The sequence below is a fragment of the Atractosteus spatula genome, chromosome 10 (genome assembly GCF_055471065.1).
Source record: "Atractosteus spatula isolate fAtrSpa1 chromosome 10, fAtrSpa1.hap1, whole genome shotgun sequence".
Classification (NCBI taxonomy): Eukaryota; Metazoa; Chordata; class Actinopteri; order Semionotiformes; family Lepisosteidae; genus Atractosteus; species Atractosteus spatula.
In genome coordinates this window covers 10,786,855-10,801,189 of record NC_142715.1, presented here as the reverse complement: position 1 = coordinate 10,801,189, position 14,335 = coordinate 10,786,855, and the positions used below count along the sequence as shown (strand labels likewise).

The following is a 14,335-nucleotide window of genomic DNA, read 5'->3' as shown; positions in this document are numbered from 1 at the left end:
TCTAATCAATCCACGGGTCCCAGCACAAAACGAAAGTAAAATGCATACCGTTTCGCGCTTCTTATTAGTTGCTCAAAAGTAATTTGACCGTATGAAATGCATAATATAAACCTAGAAACATATACGTGAGCAGTACTTAAGCACTGTAGTATCGGTGTTAAGACATACCTCTCAAATACTGTAAATCAAGTTAAAAATATCTCAAGACCGATTCTGGTCGTAATGAAACCATGTTTCGTGTATGTTTTCTTTTTCATCTTGAAATAACTCATTTCTAAATACCTTTTTCACTGTTAACATCTTGCAGCAACTTTGCGAGCAAAATATACACTCTGACAGTTCATCCTGCTACCAACATTAAATAAAACAAATCTTAAGATTTCTATATTTATGTCTTTATTTAGTGGTTTCATTAGTGACAAAGGCTAAACTTTCTTGGAAAAATGTATTTTATGTGTTGCAGAAAAAACTGACTTGCTTTAACAAAATATGTTTACAAATCCTTTCACCTGGCATTTTCGTAGTTAGAAATTATGGAACGCTCTGTTAAAAGCAAGGGAGTTTTTATGTCCGTTGCAGTTCTTTTGCAACATGAATATAATTATATCGTTATTAATTTCTTGAGATACGCGATTCCATATTATATTCCCTTTTAATCAAATTCTAAAAGTATGCTTGTTGACTCCGGTATCACGTTAGTTAAAGACTTCGAAGCTTACAATGTTTAGGGAGAAATGGAATACTGGTGTGTATGTTTTCTTTAAAGTACCGAGACCAGCCATATACTGTATGTTTATGTTAAGATTTCCCTTCAGTGGTAAAATTAGATATGAATATTCAATACTTAAACGGGCACAGTTAAGACATTAAATATACATATACATACTGTATACAGTACAGTTTGCATACGGTAATATGTTACGCGATTAAAAAATAAATAAAACTGGAAGGTCCAGCACCTTCCACCTGGATTCGAGCACACAACCTGCCCGTTGGCAGGCACGCACCTAGACCAGTCGGCTACAGTCAGCTCGCATGAGCAGGCAGGCGAAACAGCCCTACACAGCCCTGCCGCAGTACACGGATATAATCATACCGTTATTAAATTCTTGAGACACGCGATTCCATATTATATTCCCTTTTAATACTTTTACTAATACTTTAATACTTTAATACTTTTAATTCTAAAAGTATGCTTGTTGACTCCGGTATAACGTGAGAAATGGAATACCGGTGTGTATTTTTCCTTGTGATATTTTAAGCTCTAGTTGAATGATAGGTGTCGCATTTTAAATCATTTTCGTAGTTAGAAATTATGAAACGCCCTGTTAAAAGCAAGGAAGTTTTTATGCCCGTTGAAGTAAAACAAAATGCCTGACAAAGTATGGCTTGGACAGATTCCAAGTGCTTGTACAAATGTGCTAAAGAAATTATACTTTGAGTATACAGCTTGTCCAAAGTCATCCATTATTAATACTATTAGTAATATCTTCGGTAAAGGCTTTGATGCATAAATATTTCTGATAAAGGTAGGTTGTGTACTTTTGTCCAACTGAGCAATCTTGCTTTCATAAAATATACCAACATTTTAATGACTGAAGATTAACATGCTGTAATACACTGTTCAAAATTAAAGGCTCAAATGCTGTACATGAGAGGTTAAGCTCCCCCTGGCGGTTTTACAAGGTGACGCCGGATAGTTTCCGGCAGAGCGTCAAATGATGCGCGATTAACCACGTGACACTGCGTGATACCGCGACACGCCCACCGGGGTATGCCGCAAAATAACGCACCCATTTTGAATGGCTGCATCTGTACACACCAGTATTCCATTTCTCCCTAAACATTTTAAGCATCGAAGTCTTTAACTAACGCGATACCGGAGTCAACAAGCATACTTTTAGAATTTGATTAAAAGGGAATATAATATGGAATCGCGTATCTCAAGAAATTAATATGCAATAACTGAGTCAAGGGACTCAGAGGATCCAAGGCTAGACTGAGTATAATAGGCTTCGGGCTTCTATTGTGACATCTACTGTAAATTACAGAAATGTTAAAAGTAAACAAAATAAAGTAACTAAAATGTGGTCTGAAGTCACCCCTTTAGACACCCCTTTTACTTCACTGGTGTCAGATATGAAAGGCAATAGTCTCCCGTTCTGTCTGCTGTGTGTTGCAGCAGAGGGACTCCCTGCAGCCGAAAGGGGCAGAGTAACTTGCATGCCCTCTAGTACAGTTTACACATGCACGACTTTAAAAGCTAGCAAGACAGGTTTCGATTCACATTAGCTGGCGAGCCTTGTTAAAAAAACGAATGATAATGTAACATGCCACTGTTCATGAACAAAGTTATACTGAGATTTCCTAAGATACGCGATTAAAAAATAAATAAATAAAAATTTGAATCTCCTGCGGAACACATTCCATAAGAATCATTGGTTTTACAGTATATATCGCCTTTAAAGGTGGCTTCTCAAAACGCTTTACGGGATAAAAACAACCAGAACAGCAGCAACAACAATATTGTATTTCGTTGCACTTTGAAAACCAAGTAATAACTTAACTATACAGTACGTGCAAACGTTTCGTATGTTGCTGTCGTGAATGCCTGCGTACCCATAAGTATCTTATTTGCCTTGAGTCTGTCTACAGTATCTCTGTCCCACTACCCCCATCTCTCCCTCAATTCAATTCAAGGTGTTTTATTTGCATGACAGATGGGTACAATTCTTGTTGGGAATGTATACTTTGATATTTACACCCGGTGCGGCACCGAGGGAGCGTCTGCATTTATAACTTGGTTTTTAAAATTAGTCAAGCAATATGAAGCATCTTCTTTTACTTTTGAGTCCCTTAAATACATTGAACACAGCTTTCTCACCATCCTTACACAAAGCAGAAACTGTCCGATGACTCACAGTACAAGTGGAAAGATTACAGATTTTAATCGTCTTTAATTTTGCCTGTGGAGTGTATCTTATTAAGCTCTAAATTGCATTTTGAGCGCGGTTTTTTACTTTTTTTTAAATGCATTTTGGGCGCGGACAGCACATACAAGGGTTAATGAACTGCGCCAAGAAATTTAAAATAGTATTCTTTAGGTGTGAGGGTAGGAGTGGACCGCAGCAGGCATAATCAGCAAACCAGGAAAACAAAGAACAGGACAGGTGAGATGTGTATCCAGAAAGCGAGTGATCAGAAAAAGGAAATGGAAAACGCAGAAAAAAAAAACGCTTTACAGGATAAAAACAATAACAACAGTAGTGGCTGGGCAAACGATTTTTTTTATCGAAATACAAATTGAGATACTGTACTGTATATTGATGTGCATGAACAAAGGTATACTGCAATTTTCCTTAGATACGCGATTAATGCTTCGTAGGAGGAGGCGGTCTTTTCCTCTTGTCTAACAGTCTGTCCACAAACAAAACATTCCTGTTAGACAAAAGGAATTGAAAAAAAACAATTTTGTCAATGAAAACCGGTGTGTGTGTCTCTCCCTGCTGGATGTTCCTCTCACAAACTGCTGAATGAATAAAATAATTTTATTGAAAATGCGTTTGCGATTGTCTGGTATTTAATTTGGTCCCTTTTAACTGTTTTTCGATCTACTGTATTGCTTTGAGATGCCACTTTTAAAGGCGATATGTAAAATAAAGTTTTTTTTATTATTGTTATAGAGAAACATGATCAGATTTTCCCTGGTTCAGAAAAAAGATCTAAAGTGCTACACATAACTTTCTTAATTCGATGTATTTAAAGCAGTGAACTACTGTAGGTGTCACATAACATTCAGAAATACAATCACGTATTTGACAAATAAAAACGATTATAATCTAATCCTTCCACGTTTGATCCCAAAATCCCAAGAAATATAAATCTTGACGGGTAGAAAGCTATGCTGAAAGTTTATTAAGATGCTTAGAAGACAAAGATACTGTATCAATTTATGTTGCATTAGCCTGATTATGATTAAAAAACACATATAATTAAACACGCGTTTGCGATTTAAATCAGAACACGATTTAAATCAATATCGATTCCATATTATATTAGCAGAAAAGCTTAAAACTACCACTTTTTCACACGCTATTTCACATGCTAGTTAAATACTTCGATGCTTAAAATCGTTAGGGAGAAATGGAATACCGGTGTGTATTTTTCCTTTAAAGTGCCGATTCCTGGAATCTGACTGGCTGACACCCCTCTGAAGTGGTTCCATAAAATCTGGTATACGGAAAAGAAAGCGTTGATAAATACAAGTGTCTTTTAATACACTCTTTGCTGTGCTCTTGAGGATCCTTGTGATGTTTTGAGCTCTAGTTGAATGATAAGTGTCGCATTTTAAATCATTTTCGTAGTTAGAAATTATGAAACGCCCTGTTAAAAGCAAGGAAGTTTTTATGCCCGTTGAAGTAAAACAAAATGCCTGACAAAGTATGGCTTGGACAGATTCCAAGTGTTTGTACAAATGTGCTAAAGAAATAATACTTTGAGTATACAGCTTGTCTAAAGTCATCCATTATTAATACTATTAGTAATATCTTCAGTAAAGGCTTTGATGCATAAATATTTCTGATAAAGGTAGGTTGTGTACTTTTGTCCAACTGAGCAATCTTGCTTTCATAAAATATACCAACATTTTAATGACTGATGATTAACATGCTGTAATACACAGTTCAAAATTAAAGGCTCAAATGCTGTACATGAGAGGTTAAGCTCCCCCTGGCGGTTTTACAAGGCGACGCCGGATAGTTAACCACGTGACACCACGTTAACTGCGTCATACCGCGTGATACTGTGACACGCCCACCGGGGTATGCCGCGAAATACCTCACGCATTTTGAATGGCTGCATCTGTAGACCTAATCGCTTTTTCTACATAAACACAGCGTGATTGCTCTCTGAAAATGCTTTTCCTTTATATTTAGGCTCAGATTTCAACTATAGATCGTATTATTATAAACTTTCTTGGAAAAATGTCTTTTATGTAAACCATGTTTGCTATTAATTCATTTAGGGCTAAAATACGTTCATTGTCTTCCAATCGAGTCAAGTTGACATTGGAAGCTTGCCACGCCCGGACTGTTACACCAACGCATTAGCATGTTAAAGCGATTTCATTGAGGAGCCTAGCTACTAGTTAACACTGTACTTACTACTTTGAAAATACCTGTGAAACCAGTTTAATTCGTCACAGCCAGCACTCCTGCAGAGAGGGGGGGTTGTACTCATTAATGTCCGATGACATACAAGTGGAAAGATTACAGATTTTAATCATCTTTTTTCTGAACCAGGGAAAATCTGATCATGTTTCTCTATAACAATAATAAAAAACTTTATTTTACATATCACCTTTAAAAGTGGCATCTCAAAACAAATAAAATAAAATAAAAATAAATATTTTTATATTATATATTTTTATATATAAATAAAATGTAAAATAAAGTTTTTTATTATTGTTATAGAGAAACATGATCAGATTTTCCCTGGTTCAGAAAAAAGACGATTAAAATCTGTAATCTTTGCACTTGTACAGTATGTCATCGGAAAATACAATCAGTTTCTGCTTTGTGTAAGGATGGTGTCAAAAAGTAATCTAAGTGGTGAGAAAGCTGTGCTCCTCAAAGCGCTTTACAGGATAAAAACAATAACAACAACAGTGGCTGGGAAAACGATTTTTTTATATAGAAATACAAAATGAGATACTGTATAATGATGTGCATGAACAAAGTTATACTGCTATTTTCCTTAGATACGCGATTAAGAAAAATACATTTTTTTTTAATCCCCAGTGGAACACATTCCAAACAGCAGAAATATTGGCGATCTGTGGCTACAGAAAATAGTGTGAACTTTATAGGCAAATGTAAGGTTATATTAAAGAAAATCACTTATTGTCACCTTTATCAACGTGATTATTTAAGACAGTTGTTCGGAACAGTATCTCTTCTCATATCTGTGGCTGTTGTCCTACAACAACGGTGGTGAAACAGGCAGAATGTGTGGAAAGGACTGGAGATGGAGCAGGAGACTCATCCAGTCAATAGTAAGGTTGTGTAGGACCGCACACACTAGGGGACAGTGTTGAGTAGCGTGGTTTAAAAGCTTGACGAGCCAGGCAGGAATCAAACCTGCAATCTTCTGATCCGAAGTCAGACGCGTTATCCATTGCGCCACTGTCACTTTACTCAACTGCACTACAGTGAGCTCAGAGCCGCTACTAGTAATGCATTGCCCCTGTCCACATTTTCTCAATTAGATTCACGTGTTTTTCACGTGTGTCTAATTACTACGTCTTTCGTTTTGTCTGGTTTTAAAAAAATGTCTCTTTAAAACAGACAAAGGGTTTATGTGTCTCCCTGAAATTCACACACGAGGGAAGTCACACGAGGAAGGAAAGATATCGCGTTTAAAAGGAATCCGGAGTGGAGACGCCGGCGATTGAAAACGAAGCTTCATAGAGTACGTGCGCGCTACCACTGAACTAAACTCCCGATACCGAGTTTTTTCCGCAGGTCTTTAATAGTGTTAGGAAGAGTGAACCGTCAACGGTGCACATTTTAAAGGTCAAAGCAAGACAATCAGACGTGACGATAGATCAGAACAGAAGTCTCTGCTTCTCTGTTTGCTGAGCGTTTGGTGAACGTAAAAGTGAAAGACAAATTCGCTGTTTTCACTTTTTAATTAAGGAACAAGAAAACACCATGCTTCGAGCCGGATTCAAAACAGCGACATAACAATCACCCGTTGTTTTTTAAAACAGTTTTACGCTCTAGCAACTGAGCTATGGAAAGATCACCTCAAAACGCCCACGTTTTGTCATACGCGTAGCCCAATGTAGTGTACTGTTTCTGTTTATTTAAATTCCAGTTCGACATCAAAATACTCACTCCCATAGTCTCTTTTAGTAGAAGAAATAGACCAGGATTCTACTGTATATTCTACCTGAGATCTTACAAATCGTTTGAAGGGATATCAGTGCAGGCAGAAATTGACTCTTTTTCTAGTGGAATCGGGATCATACAAAACCTTTCTTTTGAATTGAGAAGAGGATCATGGTGACACTCAAAACATCCCTGCCATTGTTTCTTTCGAGGACTAATGGATTATTGAGGTGCAAACATCGGTTCAAATCAAAACTCCGCTACTGGAGTTGCTTCTTGGAGAGTTTCTTCAAATCTTTCAGCTGAACGTCGATATCTTGGGATATTAACGATGATATACAGAGTGGTTTTCTTTTGATCGAAAATTTTATTAAAATATGAGCCTCTTTTACCTTTGTCTTGGATGTTTCGCAAGGTATAATACTTTCCCTTGCATCCTCAGATAAACATTATAAATACCACAAAGTTACAATATATGGAATAGCATTTACTTTTACATATATTTTAAAATTTAGTCTTATTTAAAGCTACATTTAGTGCTAGATAAAGATAACGTTGCTAATACTGATGTAGTAGAAATGTAAGATGAATTGATAGCTTTATCTGAGGTAAAAAAAAGTCCTAAAACGCCTCCTGTAACAGGTGAGGACTCATATCTAGATTCAACTCCAAACGTTGCTATTGCATTGCGCATTATGTAAACACGACCTGTTTCAGCTTCTGGTGAGTGCAGTTTTTCCAAATTGAAATTAACAAGAACATTTTTCAAGATGCACCCAAAACCGTTCATCAGGACTACTATTAATATCAGGTGAAAGCAGTACAAAACATAAGTGTAACCTAAATATTAAGAGACTATTGTCTGTCAGCTACTGCTGTAAGCCATGTTTAGCCAGCGCTAGAAATATTACTGCTCTACTACAGTAGCACAAGTGCACAAACCCGACTTAGAAACGGTTCACAAGTCAAAAGCTCAAGACGACGAGGATGGGATTCGAACCCACGCGTGCAGAGCACAATGGATTAGCAGTCCATCGCCTTAACCACTCGGCCACCTCGTCGAGAAAGTCAGCCCCTTCGGACATGAGTTGGCGCGCTCAAGATCATCTTTCTTCATTCTTGATGGTCATTTTCTTCTTCCACTTGCCATTTCACTATTTTGCTTGAGTGATGTCAATCCACCAGGCGTGTCCTGTGCTTCAGTGGCAAGTATAGAGGACACCCTGTTGTACACGGAAAGCACATCGATCTCCTTGGATATGAAAAGTGCCAGATAAAAGCCATTTCTCTTCCTGTCTCTTAGTATCGGGGCTGCTAGTGCATGAAAAGGAGGCAACTTGCTCGGCGAGCAGGCTCAGCGCACACCGAACGCAGATGTCTCAGAGCGGTGTGTCCACGCGGCTGTAAGCATAGCGCTCTGCCGGCGCCGTGGTTTAGCTGGTTAAAGCACCTGTTTAATAAAGAGGAAATTCTGCGTTCAAATTCTTAGCGAAACCTTTCTTCCTGTTTTGTTTTACAGAACAGATCATTTGGGACACTCACAGAAGGCTTGATTTGGTTTAATGCATGTATTCATTTCCTTTGTCGGACTTTTTTAAATCATATATCTTACGAAAGATTAAATGTGAGCGAATTTTGTGTTCACCAAAAGTATGTAAATGGCAAAAAGCGGCGGGTAAGCGTTTCTGTGGTGCATTTGGTTGGCGTGTTCGGATCTTAACCCAACGTTGGGTGTTTTGAGCCCACCCAGGGACGCACTTCCTCCCATAGTAAACATCATCACCACAGATATTTAATTTGTCCGCAAAACCTTAACTATTTTGATATTTGCAGTAGCAAACAATTGAGGGTTGGTCAGAGGTAAAGACTGCGATAGAGTCAACATTACCGGGAATTTCCAATAATTACCGACAAGGGCAACTTCCAAGCAGATAGTATTCACCCATGGAAATTTATGTTCCAATGTGTGGCGGGAGAATTCACTTATACTCCTGTTGCATCCTCAGCTAAAATAATTAAAATTATCTGAGAACTTGACAAGCAAAAACGACAGATCGCCGGAGTTATATTTTAATATTTTCGTATATTTACCTTAATTTGAATTCTAAATGTTAACCTAGTGTAATTTTGTTGTTCCTTTAAAATATTTTAGCTGAAGATGCGAGGGAGGATATTACACCTTGCCAAACATCTAAAATAACTGTAAAAGAGGCTGGCATTTTAATAAAACAGGCGATCAAAAGAAAGCTACAGATAGTATGGTATTATCCACAACATCCCTCGATATTGAAAGTCAGATCAGGAATTTGAAGAAACTATCAAAGAAGCAACGGCAATAGCAGAGGATGTTGATTTTGAACCAATGTTTACACGTCAATAATATAGCAGTCCTCGCTTGCCAGACTTCTTCAAGATATTCTGTGTTCGATACAGAAAATCGAAAATTAAGCGCACATGCGGCAAGAGGGGTGGTCCGAAGCAAAGACTGCGGTAGAGGAGGAAAAAACTCCGCACGATGACTCGTGTCTAATATTCGGCCCCTGAAAAGCATCATATTCGTTGAATTGCTTGTGAGCGTGTGATTTCGCAATGCCTGTGTGCGGGCTTATACTTCCGGAATATCCATGGTCAGATGCTTGCGATGAGTGATTGTGTTTTGTATTATTTAGATAATTGAAAATAAAACATTTTCAAATTTACAGCTCGAATGAAATAAAAAAGTTAATTTGTCTCTATTTTGTAACAACATTGCCATAACTATTCAGATACATCAGAATAGTACCTGGACGTGACAGGACTTTATTGGATTTTAGGGGATTTATTTTTGCGCATCTTCGCCTACGATCAGGAATACCTTCCTGTTTTCAGCGTGTTTATTGTTTCTGCCTGTGATCTCGGAAAGAAAGACCCAACAAATGTTCACCGAGTTTGCTGTGGTTTGAGAGGAGTGTATGAAGGTAATAAAGGAGGGAGGACGCGCGCATTCCGCATGGGGAGCGCAGAGTAATGAGCCGCACCTGCAGCTCGCTGAGTCTTTTCTCATATAACCGCTCAGCCTAGACACACAGCCCCTCCAGTCTGTGTTGGAGATTTGCAGTTCAGAAAACAGCTGTGTCGAGCAGAAACTGATCTTCCTGCTTTAGTTAAGGTTATTGGAATCGACGGTTACTGTGGGGGTATAGCGCTTGTATCTCTCTTCTCTGGCTAAACACTATCTACTGTAAAGTATAGAAATAGACAGAAGCTGAAATACAGCTACAAATACTTCAGTAAGGCCAGGCACATAGGAAAGTTTAATACAAATGTTCTATGAATCACTTTGCCTAGATTTTCGAACTCTGTTCGAGCTCTGATATACTGTAATCGTCTCGGCTCCTGCCGCTGTCACTGGGAGAGTGACTGCATTCCGTAGGGCTACAGGTTGATTTCACAATGCCACATTTAGTGAAATACAGGAGAAAACTGCAAGGAAAACAATGTTTTAATAAATCTTCTTCTGTTTTTTTTTTTATTGCGGTCTTTCACATTTGAATGCATACCTTGGAGTAAATCTTTCCAGATTACAGGCAGCCCAAACAGTTCTTAAGGCAGAATTCGAAGCCTATTTGACTTTCTGCTGATCACATTGAAGAGTTCACGAAGCATTTCCCTGCCTATCATGTGCCCGCAAACTGGTTTCTCCATTTTTCCGTGTTAGCGAGCACAACAGTCGGGAAACATGCAAGATAGTAGCTGTAAGGAGTGGGATATGAACCCACGCGTCTAGTCAGAGGACCGGGACACCCAAGCAAAGAAAGACAAGAGTTCTTGAGTTTGGCGCCTTAGACCACTCAGCCATCTTGACAAGCTAAATAAAACGATCTGTTAAAAGCACCAGTAAAGTAAATGCTTTGCAGGAGAAGCGCCAAGTTCCCTGTTGGAGCCTAAACGGTTCGCGGAAATCAAATTTTCGGATCGATTCAGAGTGTGCTTTACAGCCTTTGTGTAATATTTTGATCTGCTAGGATGCAGTTGTCTTCACAATCTGGATTATCTCATAAAGAACGACATCAGTGTAAAACAGCTATCATTTTTAAGAACAGACGTTGTTTTGCATTATTCTAATTGGTTTATTTTCCTGATTGCAATGTATTGTGAAGCATAAAAGCCAGCTGCATAAATCTCTAATTTGCGTCTTTGATGAAGGCGTTTCAAATAGCAGCCAGTGCAGGATTAACGCTTTTAGAGCATGTATTACATTGTATATAGTAATACATAAGCATAAATTCGCACACTGTTATTTAGACAGTGCCAACCAGTCTGACCTCCTACAACTTTCTGTGCTGACGGATTAGGTCTTACAGCAGCTGCAGCCAGAGTAGCCGTAATGGCAACACAGTGCTTGGAGTTCGGCTATTCTTATTTCTTCTGCAGAACCAGCGGTATCGGAATATATTGATCCGCATAAGAAGCGCTTTCGGTTTCTGATCGTTTTTATTGAGCGCTGCTCTAAACTTTACATGTGCTCGTACTAGTTTTCCCTATGAACAAAAGACATTTCCCTAATTACATGATTTCACTTTTTTCTTTTCAACAAGTAGAAAGAAATAATATATAATTCCATATAAAAGCCCCAGGCAGGATGGTTGGTGGTCTAAGGCGTTGCATTCAGGTTGCAGTTTCTCCTTGAGGCGTTTGTTGAAATTCCACTTCTGACAAAGAAGTTAGAGTAGAAACGATAAAATCCCTAGGTAGAAAACATCTCTCATTTCACGTGTTTAATGTTAATTGTCTCAGTGGTTGCCTCGGTGATTGATGGATCTTCTCTCTTGCAGGGTGACGGCAAACGTCTTCAGAGAGGGAGTCTCACACGCACGGCTTTTCTTCATCAGGCGCGGAGAGAACAGAAACAGACTTCAAACTGAAATGAATTACTTCTTGAGCGTTTATGACCGTCTATAAAATGCTGAGAGCAGGTGAAAACGTCTTTTGAAATGAGGAAATGTCTGCTGACAGTAAACAGAGCTCACGCTGAGCTGCAAACAAGTGCTCCTCGTTAGTACAGTGCTGAGTACCCCCGCTTGTTGCGCGGGAGACTGGGGTACGTTTCTGTGACAGGGCGCTGGTTTAATTTTTTAACAACCTGACTTCACTTAAAAAGTGTGTACTGTGTTCTAAGTTTCGGACTAGTTAGTGTGGTAGAATATGGAGATCATCCCCAGCTCTGAGCTCAAATGCAACAACATGTCATGCTGAACAAAGTCAGAGCCCAGCTGAACATGTGCTCAGTGTAGTGCTCAGGACTCAGGAGCATTGTTGAGTTCTAATTAGTACGAACTGCAGGGGTTCTGAATCAGAATATTTCAATTTATCTGATCAGTAAATTAAAATGCAGGACACTGTAAAATAGGATTATGACTGTGTCTCTGTCTCGTTTGTCCCTCACAGTTTAAAAGATACCAGTAAGGACACACAACTACTAATGTGATACTTATTGGAAATAGTCCCAAAACAAGCACGTCTGGCAGCTGGTAGACTCCTGTAATTTTGCAGTGACAGAACACTTAGAAGATTTGCAATCTATTTAAATATGAATTTACTAAATTTCAGTTCTCTTCACTCCCCGGCATAACTGAACTTTCACTGTCGCATACTAAAGGCTTTACATGCATTAGCTGTGATAAAGCTTCTAATAAACACATAATGAAACTTAGTTTTGTTCCTCATGATCCTCTTCTCGATCCAAATGAAATGTTTAATATGATCCCCTGAGAAAAAAAAATGAGTCCATTTCCGCCTGGAATGATTGATGCCTCATCAAACATTTTGTAATATCCCCGGAAGTTTATACAGTAGAATCCTGGTTCGTGGGTTAAATTCAAGGTAAGAAAGACTAAGGAAACGAGTGGGAAACGATGTCGATCTGTGATTTAAATCATCCGGAACACTGCACAACATCGGGCAGTATGTGACAGAGAGCAGCACCTGCTATCCCTTCGATAGCTCAGCTAGTAGAGTGAAGGACTGTAGTGAAAACAGATGGGAATCCTTAGATGTCTGGTTTGACTCCAGCACGAAGGAAGGTAATTTAATCAAATAGTTAAAATAGCGAATCTGTTTCATTCAGACATTGTTCAAAAGCTCAATAAATGAAGCAGAGGCTCCTGTTCTGAATTCAGCTCACGTCTGATTGTCTTGTTTTGGCCAAGATCTGATCTTTCAATTAAGGGACAACTCTGTCTGCTTTGTAATTCAAAAATACATACAAATGTCAAGTTTTTTGTAGATATAAAGGTTTTCTCTGTTTTCAAAGGATAGCTACTTAATTGGCTTTATGATTTGGTATTGATTTTGTATCGTTGTATTATTAAGTTTGTGCTTTCTGTGTTTTTATCGTATTGTGAACTTATTTTTTAAACAAATGCTTACAAAGGCAGACAAGGCACACATCTGTTTATACCAGTGGTGAATTGTACATTTTTATTAAGTACAATCTACTGTGCACTTTTGGGAGTATAACAGGTTCGATATAAAGTGGCAAAAAATATAAAAGGGAAAAATACCCCAGACTGCGTGTAAAGGCCTCGTTGTGACTGTTTTATTTTTAGATAAAGACGGTGTACTGTGCATAAAATGTTGCAGAAACACAATCTGATATTTTAATAACTATTATTTTAATAATTGGATAAGTATGAGGCCCTGGATCCAAATCATCAGTCCTGATATTTTTAAAAATGATATCTTCCCTTCCTCTCGTGGAAGTCACACGATGTGAACAATTGTTTTTTTTCCACGTTGTGATCCAAAGAGCCTCAGACGCACAGTCAACAGTAACCAAACCAGGATGGATTCTGCTGGGAGCCGGACTGAGCTCATTCTCACTTCCTGTGCTGAAAACAGAATTATCTCTTCCCCGAACATCGTCTACAACTGCTAGATATTGCTCTGCGTCCTACTGCTCAAGCAATTCCTTTGACCAAAGACAGATCACTTGTGCGCTTTTAACCTTCTTGCAGCTACAGGCGAGACTGAAGCTGGAGATGTGAAGGCACCCGCTGGTGCATGTTCTCCAAATTTCACAATCGTGACAGACTTCTCTTTTTTTAAAAAAAGTAGATATAGCCCTGAAAAAGCATTAGCTTTATCAGTTTTTACATTAATCAAACATGATATTTTTATTACATTTGTTTAAACTTATATAGCGCTTTTCTGGACACTCCACTCAAAGCGCTTTACAGGTAATGGGGACTCCCCTAGTGCGCCAGAACACTCACCACACATCAGCTATTAGTGGGGAGGAGAGCAGAGTGATGAAGCCAGTTCAGAGATGGGGATTATTAGGAGGCCATGAGTGGTAAGGGTCAATGGGTAATTTGGCCAGGATGCCGGGGTTACACCCCTACGCTTTCGAGAGACGACCTGGGATTTTTAATGACCACAGAGTCAGGACCTCGGTTTTACGTCTC

At 38.7% G+C, this 14,335-nt stretch overlaps 1 non-coding gene across 1 annotated transcript; it reads right to left on the bottom strand.

Moving 5' to 3' along the window:
* Window positions 1–7,869: 7,869 nt before the first annotated feature.
* Window positions 7,870–7,951, bottom strand: trnas-gcu (transfer RNA serine (anticodon GCU)). The gene has a single exon. It is a non-coding gene; the product is annotated as a tRNA-Ser (tRNA).
* Window positions 7,952–14,335: the final 6,384 nt, after the last annotated feature.